We start from the raw sequence: 18,266 nt of genomic DNA, 5'->3' as shown, positions 1-18,266 counted from the left end.
CAGTCGGATGTATTACAATGATACAGACCAGCCTAGCATGTGGGATTCTACAACGTCTTCATCCATAAACATCTAATCATTCAAAAATATACACTACAGTAAAACCTTGGATTGCGAGCATAATTTGTTCCGGAAACATGCTTGTAATCCAAAGCACTTTAATATCAAAGTGAAATAATGGAAAAGTCAAATGATTCATTCCACAACCATTAATTCATAAATCTATAAAAAAAAAAAAGAAGAAGATTATAGCAATGTGACCAGGTTGTGTAACCATAAAATGTCCATCCACAAATGGAAGCCTCCACTGGGGGATTAGAAGCAAAATCCAGCAGGAGCTCCAGAGTATAAAAGAGAAGAGAGGAGCCTCTAAGTGTAGCAATATAGTTATATTTAAAGTGGATGTAAACCCAATGTCATCCTTTCTAAACTACTGCCATAGGGGTTATCTATAAGGATATACATGCCTCCTGCATGCATCTTTACCTGTCAAATGTCTCCCCTCTGTCTGTTATTAGACCCGAAAAACTGCATATTCTGTGGGTGGGTCTGTTGTCTGGAGCTCGGTGGGTGGAGTCGTGATGTCAGTAGACTCCCCGCCCACCTCTACACTCCCCTTGTCAATATGCATTTTCTCCTGTGTATTTCTAACTGAACTTCTGCTATGATCTCTAACATCCAGTGAAAAGACAGGAAAGTAACCACGTGACTTCAGCATGCCAAATCATGCTGAGGTGTGGAACAGCCAATCCTTGCAGAGCTGCTGAAGAAAGGAGTGGGGGTGGGAATGAAAAAATAATGCATGTGTCTTAGGCTAGTGCACGAGATGTAAATCACCTGTCACTCACAGCAAGGGGGAGGATCTGACAAAGTTTTTCTCAGTTTGTCAAGTTTTGTCTCACTGAACAATAAAAGAGGATTGCTCAGAGATGGATTAACTCCTTGTGGCAAGACTGGGCTCAAATGATAGGAAATCTTATACTCTACATTATGACATTAAAAAAAAAAAAAAATTCGTGTTTACATTCACTTTAATGAAGACACATTTAGCAACTCATATGGTTGATGATTAAAAGAGGCACATCTAAGTATGCAGGCAGCCGAGGTAAAGCTGTCCACAGACCGTCCCCCGCACCACTGACTCTCACCGCTGTCAGTCTGCAACCATTACCAGGAAGACTACCCTGCAGTAAAGCGATCTGAAAGCGAGGCTTGAACCACTCGTGGAGCGCAGCGTGGAAGGGACGAAGTTGAAGGCGGTGCGAGGGATGGTCTATGTGGACAGCTTTACTCCGGATGCCTGCATACTTAGCTGTGCTTCTTTTAATCATCAACCATGTGAGTTTCTAAATGTTGTACCTTCATTAACTGCTTCAGCCCCGGAAGATTTTACCCACTTGCAGACCAGAGCACTTTTTGTGATTGCGTCGCTTTAACTGACAATTGTGCGGTCGTGTGACTTGCACCCAAACTAAATTGACATGCTTTTTTTCCCCACAAATAGAGCTTTCTTTTGGCGGTATTTAATTGCCTCTGCGGTTTTTATTTTTTGCGCTATAACCAAAAAATAGCGTCAATTTTGAAAAAAAAAAAAAAAAAGCATTATTTTTTTACTTTTTGCTATAATAAATATCCCCAAAAATACGAAAAAAATAGGGTTTTTTATCTCAGTTTAGGCAGATATGTATTCTACATATTTTTGGGGAAAAAAAAAAAAAAGAAATCGCAATAAGCGTATATTGATTGGTTTGTGCAAAAGTTATAGCGTCTACAAAATAGGGGAAAGTTTTATGGCATTTTTATTATTTTATTTTTTTTTTTACTAGTGATGGCGGGGATCTGCGATTTTTATTGGGACTGCGACATTATGGCGGACACATCAGACAATTTTGACACATTTTTGGGACCATTGGCATTTATACAGCGATCAGTGCTATAAAAATGCATTAATTACTCTAAATATGTCACTGGCAGGGAAGGGGTTAACACTAGGGGGCGATCAAGAGGTTAATGTGTTCCCTAGTGTGTGTTCTAACTGAAGGAGGGAGGGGACTGTGTACTCTGTATGAACAGACGATCTGTCACTTCTCCCCTTAGAGAACCGAAAACTGTGCTTTTACATACACAGATCCCGGTTCTCTGTGTGCCCCGAGTGATCACGGGAGCCCGGCGGTGATCGCGACCGCTGGGCACTCGCATCGGCTCCATGGGTGAGCAGGGGCCATAATGGAACTGCGATGCGCGCAGCCGAGCCATGTTGCCGCAGTACAACTGCGGTGGCTGGTCGGCAAGCGGTTAAATGTAACCATATTGCTACACTTAGAGGCGCCTCTCTTCTCTTTTATACTCAGTTGTGACGCTACTTGTATATCAAGACATCGCTTGTATATCAAGTCAAAATGTATTTAAAAATGTTGCATGTCTTGCAATACGCTCTCAAACCAAGGTTTTACTGTACTGAATTTTTTTTTGCAAAATGGCATCCAATGCATTTTACGTGGTTACTCCCCATATGTCTTTCAATTTCTGTCATTCTTTAACTCATCTGCCATAAAAGTAAAATATTTATTTTTTCACTTTAAAGGGTTAAGCCTTATACACACACAATTGGATTGTGTGCTGACAGACTGTTGGCCTAAAATACGACCGTTTGTACACTCCATCGGACAATTGTTGTCGGATTTTCCGTGGACAAATGGATGGCAGGCTTATAAATTTTCCACGGACAAATGTCTGCTGTCAGATTTTCCGATCATGTGTACACAAGTCCGTCAGACAAAAGTCCAAAAGTACAAACATGCATGCTCGGAATCAATGCTCACCAAACGCAACATTAGCAGAAGGTGCCCAAAGCGTGGCGCTAAAGAGCTGAAAAAACCACGTAGTACGTCACTACGTTTGTGTTTGTTGGCGGACAATTGTGTGCAAGACAAGTTCCTGGCCAGCGCCCTTTGGACAAAAGTCTGATGCTTTATCTGCGGAAAGTCTGATCGTGTGTACGAGGCTTAAGGCTCCATTCACACTTAGACATGGACATAAAACTTGCATGTCAAGGCATTTCCCAATAATAAAAACCATTCATATATATGCAACTTAAAGTTGCAGCGACTTCAAAGTAGTACACGCACTACTTTGGTGCAACTTTTATGAAACTTTTGAGGGTTACAATTGAAGTCTATGGCCCTCAAGTTGCATGAAAGTCATACCTGAATGCTATACAATGCAACACTTGTCGTCATTGTTCTACACCAAGCTTTACCATCAACTACATAAAATACACATGTATATAAAATCTATGTAATATACAGCTACAACAAATCCATCAGTTACTATGCAGCTTCAGTTCCTCTGGATCACAGCCGTTTCCTCCTGCATAGAGCACCATGAGATGGGATTTTATTAAATATTGTGACAGATGTGCACCAGATTTTCATCTCTAGATAAGGATCTGCCTATAGTAGTATGAAATGGTTCTCTAAGATCCCCTGAGAAAAAATAAATAAAGAAATAAATAAAAAAAACCTGTCTGAACTATCACCATTAAAATGTAAGTTACCGAGACTGTTGCACAACTGTTTTTCATACTAAATAAGTCAGGACAAGGAGCCAAGATGGAGTGCAAAATATAAAAACCCATAGCTAAACAGACTTGACTACTAGGCAGAGGACTATAAAGAAAAGAGGAAAAAAAAAAAAAAAAAAAAAGAAGGGGTGGGGGTTGGGGAGAAGGATTCAATGGCTCATTGCACCAAATATGCATTTAAATCTCAACCCTACAAAACACACACACCCCTGAACCCAAGCTCAACAAGGTCACTAATACGTGAATAGAAAGTAGGTTGGATATCGTATTCATAATAAAGGCAAACAAGGAGTTTGGATACTCAACCAACTTTAATATATTTCTATTTTTGCAGCAAAACTAGAGATTTTTTTTTTTTTTTTGCCTGGAGTTCTTCTTTAAATCTGAACTCCAACCTTATCTTCAATTTTGCACAGTTGTACAGGCTCCTCAGCTGCACTGGAAGTGCTTACTCTGAATTCACTGCACCCTGTGAGCTTGTCATAGTGTGCATTAGAAGCTGCAGCAAGTCACTTATAAACGTGCCTCATTTCCTGGATGGAGGACATCTAGCATCATCTAACCACCCTTACTATCAATCATGGGGACTCAAAATCACACCTGAGGGGTTACTTAGGGCAGTCTGCCTAGGAGCACCTACTCCTCAAGAATGACATCCACCCATAAAGGCATTTTGAGATTTGTAGGACTCCTCCTGTCCATTGCATCCTGGCTGTTGAGTACTGAGGTAGGGTGCTGTGAAGTTCTCAGGAAGCTAAGATCAGCTCCCTGCAGGCCTCTCACCAGCCACAATCTGCAATCTTACAATTACATAGAGATGCACAGTGGCCCATTGATGACATCACTGGATCAAAAATAAAATAAGATACTTTATGAAAACAATAAGATTTTATGTACAAATTCCATTAGGTTGATGAGTGGGAAAAGAAGAACCCAGGAAGGCTACATATAAGCATAATAAACTTCAGCTTTAATTTACTTCTATAAAAAGCACCTTTAACATTATATGGACCCGTGCATGCTTCATATCTCAGCTAAGGATCTAGTAATATAGTTTTATTACACACAAAAATTAAAAAAATAAAAAAAAAAAATAATATATAGATATGTTCCTATTTCCTTTACAAACAAGGATTTCTTTGATGGTATTTTTTTCAAGGGAACAATAAAAATTTTCTATATGGTTTCACCACATCAACTTTTGCACATACGTTGTATATACCAAATCTCAGCAGTCATGGAAAATCGTGATCGGCTACAGATTCATCTTTAGCTTACAAAATGCCTTATTCCGTATTAATCTTTAAATCCGTACTCGTTTTTTTTTTTCCCCTTTAAAAATAACAAGCACGTCATACTTACTCTGCTCCGAGAAATGTTTTTTGCACAGAGCAACCCAGATCCTTCTTGACGCTCCTGGCCCCTCCCTCCTGTCGAGTGCCCCTACGGCAAGCAGCTTGCTATGGGGGCACCTGAGCCAAGCTGCAGCTCCCTGTGTCCATTCAGACACGGAGCAGCAGTTTGGCCCCGCCCCCTCTCTCCTGACTGGCTCACTTTGACAGCAGTGGTAGCCAATGGCCAATCAGAAGGGAGAGTCCCAGATGGATGAGGCACTTGTGCACATTGCTGGATAGGGAGGTATTTGAGGGAGGGTGGGTGGGGGGTGTCTGCTACACACACAGAAAAAAATTTTTTTTTTTTTTTTTTTAATATCTTAATGCATAGAGTGCATTAAGCTAAAAAAAACCTTCTGTTTTTGCAACCACTTTAAAGTGAAACTCAGGATATGAAAATATTGTCTAAAACCATTTCCATTTGTCATGCATATTTTTAATTTAAATCTTGGTGTGCTTTGTGTATTTCTTCCACATCTGTACAGCAATCCAGCACAATACTATCTCCGTGCAGGAGTTTCCACTCATGAAGACCAGTTACTGTTCCTCTCTCCTTGTGCAGGGTGTCTGGTCTTGTATCCGCCCCTCCTGTAGTTTTCTTGTAGGTGGACCTGCTTGAGCCCCTCCCACAGCTCTACTCTCTATACAAGCTATGGGCAGCACAATGAGGTCACCATTACTTATACAGTAGTTGTGCAAAAGGTATTTGGTGCACATAAAAAAAGGATTGATATCTGTATTTAAAAGAACATGTTTACACCTTGAGTGCATGAGTGCATCCTTAAAGATGCATTAAGGCCCCCCCCCCCACACACACACACACACACAAATGCAGGAGTGTTTCAGATGGTTAAGCCTAGGTTTCCACAATTGCGACCTGAAAGTTGCACAATTTTGATGTGACTTGAAGCAATGCATGTGTATCCTTGAGGTCTATGGACCTCAAGTCACATCAAAGTCGGACCAAAGTAGTGCAGGGACTACTTGGAAGTCGCACAGATATGAACAGTACTCATTGGAAATCATGGGGTACGACTTGTTATGCGACTTTACAAGTGGAAATGGAGCCTTAGGGGTGTTTGTATTTTCTGGGCTTTTTTAGGCTTGAGCATTTTTGTTTTAGCCAATGGAAGGCAAGAAGTTGTGCAAGAAAACAGTCTACAGTGGCCAAAAAGCTCATGTACTTTTCCACGCATCCAGCAACAAGCGTTAGGTGGCGGGACACTCAGGTGTTAACAAAAGCTCCATTCACAGAAATAATTCAAAGTTCATACTTTGACAAATAAAAAAACAAAGTGAAAAAAACCTTTATTTTAAACGGTTATGCAGAATAATAAAACTAAAACTGTTTTGAACATATCATGTGCCTTTGTGTCGTTTTATGCTATCAAAACACAATGAAATAACCAAATTAATAAATTTAAATTTGCACTGCATTCTTTATACATATTGGTACTGCCATGGAACTTCTCCTGATGGAGATAGAAAGTAGTCGGCAAATTGTTCACGCATGGTAATGTAGGATGGGAGGAACAATGCTTTCTGGGTAATTTCCTTAAAGCAGTGGTTCTCAACTCCAGTCCTCAGGACCCACCAACAGGCCAGATTTTAAATATTACCTTGGGGAGATGCAGACTAGAATACTGCAATCACTGAGCAGCAAATGATATCACCTGTGATGTATTTCAGTTATCTTGTAAACCTGGCCTGTTAGTGGGTCCTGAGGACAGGAGTTGAGAACCACTGCCTTAAAAAGGCACAGAAACTGCTGTAAACGGATGAAAAAAAACGGATGTAAACGTGTACATTAACGGATGAAAACAGAGATTAACAGTACAGAAGATGGATGAAGCAACGGATAAGAACTGATACGTTTTTACACATGACTAAACTGATGGTGCCCGTGTGAAAGGGGCCTTAGAGGTTTTATGAATTAATAACAGACGTGCTGGTCATTTATATCTGACTGAAATTCTGCTTTAAGGCTGTGTTCCCACTAGTGCGACTTTGATGCAATTTTTGCACTCTCTGGCATTCAAGTTGTAAGAAAGTCATATCAAAGTAATACACAACCTTTTCAAAGTTGATGCGACTTTAAGTCGCACAGATTGGAATAGGTGCCATTGAAAATCGATGGGCTGTGACTTGTCATGCAACTTTAGTGTGTCCCAAGTCGCACTAGTGGGAACGGAGCTTAACTAAATTATAATCTTCCACCACCTTCAACATTTCTGCTGATTTACATATCATTGTATTACGGGATGTTGTCAGTGTGCATCTCTATATACAACTGATAAATGAAGAAAAGTTCCATCTAGTTCATACAACCACTCATTGTTCTCTCTTTACACACAACCAGCTGGATAGTTATGACCCAGACCAGCCATTCCCAACCAGGGTTCCTCCAGAGGTTCCTCCAGGTTGCTTGAGCTGTGACTAATTGACTTCCCATCTGATAGCGCCTGCTTAGTTCCAGGGCCAACACCATTGGCTGTCCGAGAGGAGGGGGGCCACCAAAGTAAGCTGAATTTCTCCTATGGACGCCCGATTGTTTTTAAGGGTTCCCCTGGGGTACTACGGCTGAGAAGGTCTGGCCCAGATAGAAGTGTTCTTTTTTTGCCTGTGCATGGTTGCCTTTACCTTGGCAGTACAAGTGATGATGTGCAGAAATAAAAAAAGCCATCATACAGCGACCTTCAGTATTTTACGACTCACTAATCGCAGATTATTTCTGAATGATTGCTATGGAAACAGTAGCGAAGCTTGTGTGCACACATAAAGGTGGCTTGCTGAGGAATCAGACATAAGACTTTTTATGTTTGCAGGGCTAGTAAGTGAATGACAGCTAGAGTATGGCTGCTCGAAATAGGCAACGCCGCGGTTATGCAATAATGACATACTTAGCAATGAGCCACACAGTGTTCAGAATACAGAACTACATTGCAAGAAATAAGTTACCATTTTGCAACGTGATTGTTCACAACATGTTCATGATAGCCAACTGAGGAGAGCTACATACAGTAAGGCCTAGTTTACAATAGCGGCACGGGGGGGGGGGGGGGGTAAAAACCAGGCAGTTGAGTTGTGGTCTTACTGTCCCCCCTAAACTCGCCCGATACATTAAGCTAAAAAAAAAGTTTAACTATTACCTGTAAAAAATACTAATACAAAGAAAATAGCCAGCACTTCAAAATATAAAGTGCCAAAAATTAAACAAAAACTTTAAAACCCATTCAAATACAAGTGGTATTAAGGCAGAACTTCAATCAAGAGGGGAAGTCCTGCTGTTCCTCCTCATCCCCCCTCCTCTATAGGCAATGGTTTCAAAAAAGGTACCCGCACCCACTTCTGCTACGACTGCCCAGACCAGGGATCTCCAAACTTTCTAAACAAAGGGCCAGTTTACGGTCCTTCCTACTTTGGGGGGGGGGGCACTGTGGCCATCAGGAAGAACAAAAATGTCCCAGCATTAGTAGGAGTAAACACTCCCCCATCGCTGGGCGTCTTTGGGAGGAACCGCGCCCCATCGCTGGGTGTCTTTGGGAGGAACCGCGCCCCATCGCTGGAGTCAGTGAATGAAATAGTGCCCCAAGGCCAGATAAAAGCAAGCAAAGGGCAGTTTGGAGACCACTGGCATAGGCAATCGAAGCAGAAGTTCACCCCCCCCCCCCCGCATCCTCTTGGGACATGTTACAGGTCCCAAGAGACTGCGGGACCATTCACAAGGCGCAGCATGATTCACGCATGCACAGTAGGCAGCCAGCTGTAAAGTCACAAGCAGTCACAGTCGGCTGCCCACAGTTATGATGCCGGCGCCAGCATCAAAGAGCGGTGAAGAAAGGCGGTCGGAAGAGTTCGGCGCTGGATCCCTGGACAGGTGAGTGGCCGTTTTAAAAGTCAGCAGCTACAGTTTTTGTAGCTGCTGACTTTTAATTTTCACATAAGGGACTGAAGAACCACGGTCAAAAAGGAAGTAAGGGACTGCTCTGTGCAACATTGTTGGGTATAACATCATTTTTATTTTAATCCTACAAAAAAGTATGCTTTAATATCACTTTAACCAAACACAGTGCCAGAAAGGGCTGCACACATGCCACACCAAGATTTATACCCCTGTTGTGTTTGGCAGGCAGTACAAATTCTGAACATGAACCAAGTCAATCAGGTAAAAAAAAAAAAAAAGATCTTTAGCAGCACACCTTGGCATAGGGATAATGATGTCCTTTATTCACATAAAGCCACAGGCATCACAGGCAGAGGTTTTGGGTCCTCACTGGATTCTTTTTAAGGTAGACTTGGCCTGTGACTTTATGCGAATAAAGGAAAAGGTTATCTCTATACCAAGGTGTGCTTGTGAAGATCCTTATCTTATGATTGTATGGTGATGCGACCCACCAATTCCCTACCCAAATTGTAGCCTCTAAAAAGGAGTGCAACAGACAACTTCCCCATTCAAATGAATGGAGCTGCAACACAATGCTTGTGGTTGCGGCACAGTGATGTGGAATATGGTGAGGTAATGCCTCCTGTCAAACACCCCCTGAACAGTGATCCATAGCAAATCGCTCTTCAGAGGGCAACACAAATGTAAACGAGTCCTAATAATTCCAGCAAGGCGGACAGAACACTGTAATGAAGAGCTTTCATGATTGACAATTTCCAAAAAGTCAAGGAGCATAAAATAAAAGGGTCTCCACTACAAGTCAGTACATACAGAGCCAGTTCACACCTTGTCAAGGTTATAAATAATAAAACTTGCTGCCAAATTGCCAATGTTATACTTCAATGCAAAACTTGCCCTTGAGAAACCTTCTGATAACATGTTTCCATGTGACAAAGGTCGTCTCCTCTACACTTTGTATATCAAGTGTATTTATAGCAGATCCTATCAATTCCTATAATTATTTTCATCACAAGACTTAATTATTACTACAAAACGGATCCAACACAGAAAGATAAATATGAATAGAACAACACTGTGCGTTCGTTATTTTACAGGACACAGTGCAATAAAAGTCACCCCCGAGAGTTTATAGGGAGGCAGATGGTTCATTGTACTCAGATGTCCCGTATACAGTGTGGCAGAATTTATCAGTGCCATATAAAATTAAAGTAAATAATAAAAAAGGCATATGGACAATAGAGATAACCAACCACGTACAGTCTAGCACTGGTAGAATCTAGTTAATAAACATTATGGTGCTGAGTCAAGCAGTAGAGCAGTACACCAAAAAGAATCGGTTTGAACATTTATACAGAAATTCCGAAAAAAAATTAAATGAATAAAAATAATCGATCGCCACATATGAGAATACCATTAACTATTTCCCATCCGGGCCAATTCTGATACTTTGCGCCTACATGTAAAAATCTACTTTTTTTTTGCTATTAAATTATTAAGAACACATATATATGTGACAGTTAGGCTCAGTTCACACTGATCCAATATAGGATCCGACTTGTGAGGGAAATTCAATGTTTCCTTATGAGAGGCGTCTTAAAGTGGCTGTAAGGCCAGAAGTTTTTTTTTTGTTTTGTTTTTTTTCTCTATGCATTAAGATAAAAAACCTTGTGTGTGCAGCAGCCCCCCTAATACCTACTTGAGCCCCATCCTGATCCACCGATCAGCATGAGTGCCTTGGCCATCTGGGACTCTATTGGCTCCTGTTGCTGTAAATCAAGTCAGTTAGCCAATGAGGGGAGAGAGAGGGGGCGGGGCCGAACCACGGCTCCATGTCTGAATGGACATACAGAGCTGTGGCTTGGGTGCCCCCATAGCACGCGGTTTGTTGTGGGGGCACTCAACAGGAGGGAGGGGCCAGGAGCACCTGAAGAGGGACCCAAGAAGAGGAGGATCTGGGCTGCTCTGTGCAAAGCCACTGCAACAGAGCAGATAAGTATAATATGTTTGTTATTTTTAAAGAAAAAAAAATAAATAAATAAAAATTACACCACTTTACAATCACTTTAACTGATACTACACAAGTTTGTCCCACTTTAGAAAAGGTTCCTGCACTACTTTGGTCCAACTTTAATGCCACAGAGTGTAAAAAGTCACATGAAAGTTGCACTGGAAGTCAGGCTAGTGTGAACCAAGCCAAAAGGGATGAGACAAACCATTAATCACTGATGGGGTGCTTACAATGATCAGCTTTTATGTGAAGCCTTTATTTAAAAGGTAAAAAAAGACAGTTGCTGTAACTACTTAAAGTGGAAGTAAACCCTCCTATCCCTTTCAGCCAATGAAGTTGCCATCTTAGCCTTTGTTTGATCTGCAGTTGTCATCATGCTGCACATGTAAGAAGTTATGACACAAGTTACCCGATGGCTTGACAGTTTGGATAAAAGCCCAAGCAACTGTGACAGTTATTCATGGCATGCCTCGATCGATGGGTTCAGTTCTACTTTAAGCCCTGGTTCACACTATGAACCGCACCTCATTCCTGTGCAATTCACATGCGCTTCATTTTAAATGGGCTCAAATTGCACAGCATCAAGTCCAACTACATCTGCATCATGCCAAAAAGTAGTGTATGTACCAATTTTAGAAAATGCACCGCAACTGGATCGCATGGTCATTTTGTATTATGCTATCCGATGCAGGTAAATGCACTGCATTTGTGACTTGATTTTTTGGGGGGGTTTCGTTACCATTACACTGACACCCGCTGCAGATCGCAAGGGCAGTGCGATGGGAATGCAGTGTGGCAAACCGCACATAGATTGCAGGTTTAACACACTGCATTCAAGTGCGAACCAAAAAATTGGAGTTTGGTTTTATGTGTCAAGTCCCTGTAAATCACTCCCAGCTCCCCGGACTGACACTGCTGCCGGACAGAGGTGTCTCTGTTGCTCCTCCATTCAGAGAAGAGACAACCTAGGGAGGAAGTGTGATACTAGCCGGATCACCAGGTGAAAATTAAGGAGGGGGGAGAAAAGGAAGGCAGACGCTACATTATAGGATTACAAAGCTGCAATTTATGAAATGTTGCTTTTGGGCTGAATATGACTTGAACTCATTGATGACAATAAGAGGAGGGGGGGGGGGGTCACCTGATCAGAGGAGGAGATATTTCTGCCCTATATTAGGAAGCTCCTGATGACTTCCATGCACATTATTCAATAATTGCAGATGAGTTGTCTTCTCCCTGCCCCTGGGTGAGAACAAAGGCATGCACAGCAATGACAGCAGCCAGGGAAGCCTCACTCCCCATCATACACCCTCCATCCCTAGGAGGACATCACACACAATGATCCTGTCCTATCCCCCTGTGTACACATCATCTCAGCCTCCAGCACCCCCCATTGACATGCAGTATAGGGGAAGGGATCTCACCTTGGTGTCCTGGCTCTGTGCAGGCTGCAGGAGGCACAGCAATGATCAGCACTCTGCACACTCCATACACAGCACTGAATGAAATGTACCGTCCCCAGGAACAGCTCAGCCCTTTCCACTTCCTGGGGAGGGGGAGGGATCTCACCAATGCTGCTTCTTCTTCTTCTGCTTCTTTTTTGTGTTTTATTGGGAATTTAAACCTCACCATGTGGAGATCCCAGCGCCACCTAGCGGTGTCTTTGTAGATCGCTCACTAATCCTTCGACTAGTGACATGTCTTCTGATCTTGGGGGATCCTGGCTTCACAATATCTTTCTGTAACCACTTGCTTCCCAAGCCTATTCTGACATGTAAAATGTATCTTTTTTTTGCTAGAAAATTACTTAGAACCCCCAAACATTTAAAAAAATTATAATTTTATATATATATATATATATATATATATATATATATATATATATATATACACACACACATATAAATATATAAATATAATTTTTTACTTATTTTATTTTTTTTTAAGCATAGGCCCTACAGAATAAATACATGGGGTTTTTTTTATGCCACTCCAGCCCCCGGAAGGATTTACCCCCTTATGACCAGGCCATTTTCTCTCCTACATGTAAAATGTATAATTTTTTTGCTAGAAAATTACTTAGAACCTATATATATATATATATATATATATATATATATATATATATATATATATATATATATATATATATATATATATATATATTAAAGCATAGGCCCTAGAGAATCAATATCAATTTGTTGTTTTTTTTTATGCCACTTCAGCCCCCGGAAGGATTTACTCCCTCAATGACCAGGCCAATTTTTTTGCAATACGGCACTGCGTTACTTTAACCACTTAAAGTGGAGTTCCACCCAAAATTGGAACTTCCACTCATTTGTCTCCTCTCCCCCTCCGTTGCCACAATTGGCACCTTTTGGGGGGGGGGCAGAATGCCTGTCTTTGACAAGTATCCTGTTCCCACTTCCGGGAGTCCGGGCCGCGGTCCGTGACCTTACCGTGGGGCTCCCTCCTCCTCTCCCTGTCACCGGGCCAGTAGGAGAGAGGAGCGGAGCCTCGCGCATGTGCAGTAGGGTTCCCGACGTGAAACCGTAAGGATACACTGCTGGGTACCCTTGCCCGCAATGGCGGCAGCAGCACCCGACATATGATGGAAACATCAGCTGTGGTGCTAACATGGCGGGACTCCAGGACAGGTAAGTGTCCTATTGTTAAAAGCCAGCAGCTGCAGTATGTGTAGCTGCTGGCTTTTAATTTTTTTTATTTTTTGGGCAGAACACCGCTTTAAGGACCGGAAGGATTTGCCCCCTTCCTGACCAGGCCATTTTTGCGATATGGCACTGTGTCATTTTAACTGACAATTGTGCGGTCGTGCGACCCTGTACCCAAACAAAATTGACATCCTTTTTTTCCCCACAAATAGAGCTTTCTTTTGGTGGTATTTGATCACCCCTGCGTTTTTTATTTTTTGTGCTATAAACAAAATAAGAGCAACAATTTTGAAAAAAAAAAAGTATTTTTTACTTTTTGCTATAATAAATATCCCTCAAAAATTAATAAAAATAATTTCCTCAGTTTAGGCCGATATTTATTCTTGTATTGTATGTATTGGTAAAAAAAAAAAAAAAATCGCAATAAGCGTATATTGATTGGTTTGCACAAAAGTTATAGCATCTACAAAATAGGAGAAAGATTTATGGCATTTTTATTAATATTTTTTTTTTACTAGTAATGTTAGTGATCAGCGATTTTTAGCAGGACTGCGACATTGCAGCGGACAGATTGGACACCTTTGACACTTTTTTGGGACCAGTGACATTTATACAGCAATCAGTGCAATAAAAATACACTGATTACTGTATAAATGACATTGGCAGGGAAGGGGTTAACACTAGGAGGTGATCAAGGGGTTAAATGTGTTCCCTGGGAAGGTGTTTCTAACTGTGGGGGGAGGGGACTGACTGGAGGAGGAGAGAGATCGCTGTTCCTGATCACTAGGAACAGACGATCACTCTGTACTTCCCTGTCAGAACGGGGTTCTGTTTTTTTACATTGACAGATCCCCATTCTGGCCCTCTGGGGAGCAATCTGCACCTGGGACAGACGTACAGCTATGGACATTTGCGGGAACGAGCTTACCTGCCGCAGTATAATGAGGGAGCTGGTCGGCAAGCGGTCAACCACTTGCTTCCCAAGCCTATTCTGACTTCTCTCCTACATTTAAAATATATAGAACCCTCAAATATTATATATATATATATATATATATATATATATATATATATATATACACATACACACACACAAATAATTGCGCAGTCATGCAACACTGTACCCAAATAAAATGTCATATATAAATAAAAAAAACAATATTTTTACATTTCTGCTATAAAACACATCCAATAAAAAAAATATAAAAAATCCAATTTCTTCATCAATTTAGGCCAATATGTTTTCTGCTACATATTTTTGGTAAAAAAAAATCCAAATAAGCGTATACTGATTGGTTTGCGCAAAAGTTATAGCGTCTACAAACTATGGGATATTTACATTTTTTAATTTATTTTTTTACAAGTAATGGTGGCGATCAGCGACTTATAGCAGGACTGCGATATTGTGGCGGACAAATCGGACACCTAACTGACACTTTTTGGGGACCAGTGACACTGATACATTGATCAGTGCTAAAAAAATATGTACTGTACTAATGACACTGGCTGGGAAGAGGTTAACATCAGGGACGATCAAAGGGTTAAATGTATGCCTAAGTTGTGCTTACTAACTGTGGGGGAGGTGCTTTGACGAGGGGAAGTCAAAGATCTGTGTTCCTGATTAGCAGAAACAAAGGATCAGCTCCTTCCCCGTTCGGCTTGTTTCCTGAACGATCGGCGGGTTCTGGCGGACATCGAGTCCGCCGTACCCGCTTATTGGTTCCCACTGTGCCCAATCACAGCGGCGTGTGCCCCAGGCCTGGAAGTGCAGGATCACGTACCAGTACGTGATTCTGCGCACAGCGGACGCCCCACCGCAATAGATGTACGTGGGGCGGCTGGGAACCAGTTAACTACTTCCAGGGTCTTTTCTAGCACTTTTTGTTCACATGTAACAATCAGTATTTTTTTGCTAGAAAATCACTATGAACCCCCAAACATTATATATATATATATATATATATATATATATAAAATTTTATTTTATTTATTTTTTTAAAGCAGAGGCCCTACAGAATAAATTGGAAGGTTTTGCAATTTTTTATGTCACACGGTATTTGCGCAGGGGTTTTTCAAACCCAATTTTTTGGGAAAAAATACAGTTTTTTTAATTTGAATGCAAAAGACACAATACATAACCCAATTTTTGTAAAATAAAAAAGATAAAAGATAGAGTTACGCCGAGTAAATAGATACCAAACATGTCACGCTTTAAAACTGCGCACGCAAGGGGGCGTGACCGGAAGCCGACCTTAATGGACACTTGATCTCCTAGCTCCAGCAGCCCGCAGCACTAAAGGCAATACCAGGGACGAACTACAACACCCACATGGGCAGATCGCGGACCACCCGATCCTCCAAATACAGGGGCACATCACAACCCCCTCCAGGAGCCTCCACTGACCTCCGTACCTTCTTCCTGCAGTCGGAAGGGTCCCAGAACGGAGGAGACAAGATGGCGCCGGTCACTCAGGTGCATGGAAGAAAGGACATCCCCACAGACCCAGCCACCTCTACTCATCCAGCAGCGGTGCCCTACGGACTCCCCTCCAGCGGCGACAGGCCCTGTGAACTCAGCTACACACAGGGGAGCGGTGAGTCCATCCATCCTCCCTGATCCCCAGGCCTGGCAGACACGTGCGCCGCAGCCGTCCATGATGCCCGCCTCTTCACAGCACTACACTCAGTGCTCGGCTGCATTCCCGAGGCTGCTACGAGCGGCTTCGGATCCCTACCTGCAGGAGCAGACACCACTGTCCCCAACACCCTCGGCCCTCTCTCAGGACTTTCCATCTTTACCAGGCTCTGCTTATCCCCCTGTGGAGGTGCGACCTGAATCAGGAGATGACAATGGGATATTATGGGCCATGGCAGCATCTTCTCCCCCGCCTAAGGCACAAAGACGGTCTAGATCCAGAGACTCCAGTGTCTCTAAGCAGCTGCCTGCCCCCAATCCCACCTATGCACAAAAAGCCAGCACCCCTCCCTGCTCCTCAACAGACACCCACCATGCGAGACCCCCCCAGCTGCCACAGGCCTTGACATGGTCTGAACCATGGGAACCCCCAGTACCCGGATCACACCGATCGTCTGAAGCAGGATCACTTAGTCCACGCTCCCCGCCTCCAGCACCATCCTCACCAAGCCACCATTTTGGCCCGATACAAGCTCAACACATGCCACCTCAGTGGCATACATATCTACAAGCTATGCCTACAAAAGAGGACTTTAGACAATTGATAGAGGATGTAAAATCCACTTGCCGCACAGAAATTCAAATTCTTCAGACAGGTCTCAAACATCTGGCAGACAGAGTGGAAATGGCGGAAGAAGAGATCCAGGAAACCAAACTGGCAGTCCATAGAACACAACTACAGGGAGCGGAACACCGGTCTCTCCTCAGGGACATGCAAAGGCATATAGAAGACTTGGACAACAGAGGGCGCCGCAGTGAGGGGTATCCCAGAACCAGAGGGCAACGAAGACCTGCAAACCACTCTACAATCTATCTTCAACAACCTACTAGGCGAACCCCCCACGAAACATATAGAAATGGACAGAGCTCATCGATCCTTGAGTCCCAAAGGAGCTGCATCGAAACCGAGAGATGTTATCTGCAGAGTCACCTCCTATCCCCTCAAAAAGAGTATCATGAGGCAAGCCCGTATTGCACGTAAAATCATCTTCGACGGTGTTCAGATACAACTATACCCTGATCTTTCTTGGATCACCTTGCAAAAACGCAGACTCCTCCAACCTTTACTGCAAATACTACAGACCAAGGCAATCCCCCACCGAAAGGGCTTCCCTTTCACCCTCACTGCAAAACATCAGGGCACTTCTGCTGTGCTGAGATACCCAGAAGATCTCCGTACATTTTGCAACACTCTGGAAATCCAACCCCCACAGCTGCCAGAATGGGACTTGGTGGCTACTCCTCCAACACCGCCCACGGTCTGGCAGAAAGTACCCACCTCTAACCGGCCCCGAAACCCAGAAGCGCCTCGCAAACCTGCCAAGAACAAGAACTGATAAGCTTTATTGCTCTTTTATGGTCCACACCTTTAAATAGGACATGACTACATCAGTATAGTTGCTCTTCATGTCCGGGACTTAAAAGCCTGATAAAATACTAGTTTAGAATCCCCAAAATTGCCCCTACGCCAAAGTTTAGTTTGCTACCAAGGGCTTCTTTTGATCGAGCTCCGAGAAAGATGACGTTCACCCGATCACCTCTTACCCCCTCCTGATTTATAGATCAGGGATTTATACAGTTAGTTTATATTGCCTTACTGGTTGCGGACCCCCTGGTGACCCCTCCCGGCCAATCCACTTGGGATGGCGGCAGACGGGCATTTGGGACCTAGGCCTGTTGGCCATTCAAAGTTTGACGATAATGTATGCGTTCTCTTATCACTTGGTTTTACTTACTCATCTCTTTCTTCCCCAACTCTTTTTCTCCTTTTTCCTCTTCAGTAAATTTCAGGTTTGCGCAGTGGTGCGTGTGAAATGTGCTGGTCCCCTCCCGGAGAGGGCCGGCTCCTGGTTCCTGACCTCAGACCCTGGTGCGCCATCCCTAGGTAAGCAAATACATACCCTTCCATACGTATATAGATGGCAAAGATACTATCCTTAAATGTCCATGGCCTGAACTCTAACAGAAAAAGGCATCTGGCACTGAGGGAGTTCAGACAGTCGGGAGCTG

At 42.8% G+C, this 18,266-nt stretch overlaps 1 protein-coding gene across 3 annotated transcripts in view; it reads right to left on the bottom strand.

Moving 5' to 3' along the window:
* The window catches only part of FAM110B (family with sequence similarity 110 member B), a 245,132-nt gene extending 232,647 nt beyond the window's left edge, over positions 1–12,485 (bottom strand). For all 3 annotated transcript variants that reach the window (XM_073631661.1, XM_073631660.1, XM_073631659.1), the window contains exon 1: positions 12,314–12,485. The gene's annotated coding sequence lies outside the window, so the exon portion shown is untranslated. The remainder of the gene's footprint in view (positions 1–12,313) is intronic.
* Between the last annotated feature and the right edge of the window lie 5,781 nt (positions 12,486–18,266).

This window comes from Aquarana catesbeiana, linkage group LG05, assembly GCF_042186555.1.
Source record: "Aquarana catesbeiana isolate 2022-GZ linkage group LG05, ASM4218655v1, whole genome shotgun sequence".
Classification (NCBI taxonomy): Eukaryota; Metazoa; Chordata; class Amphibia; order Anura; family Ranidae; genus Aquarana; species Aquarana catesbeiana.
Note: the sequence above shows the minus strand (reverse complement) of the source record. Positions and strands in the feature narration are given on the sequence as shown.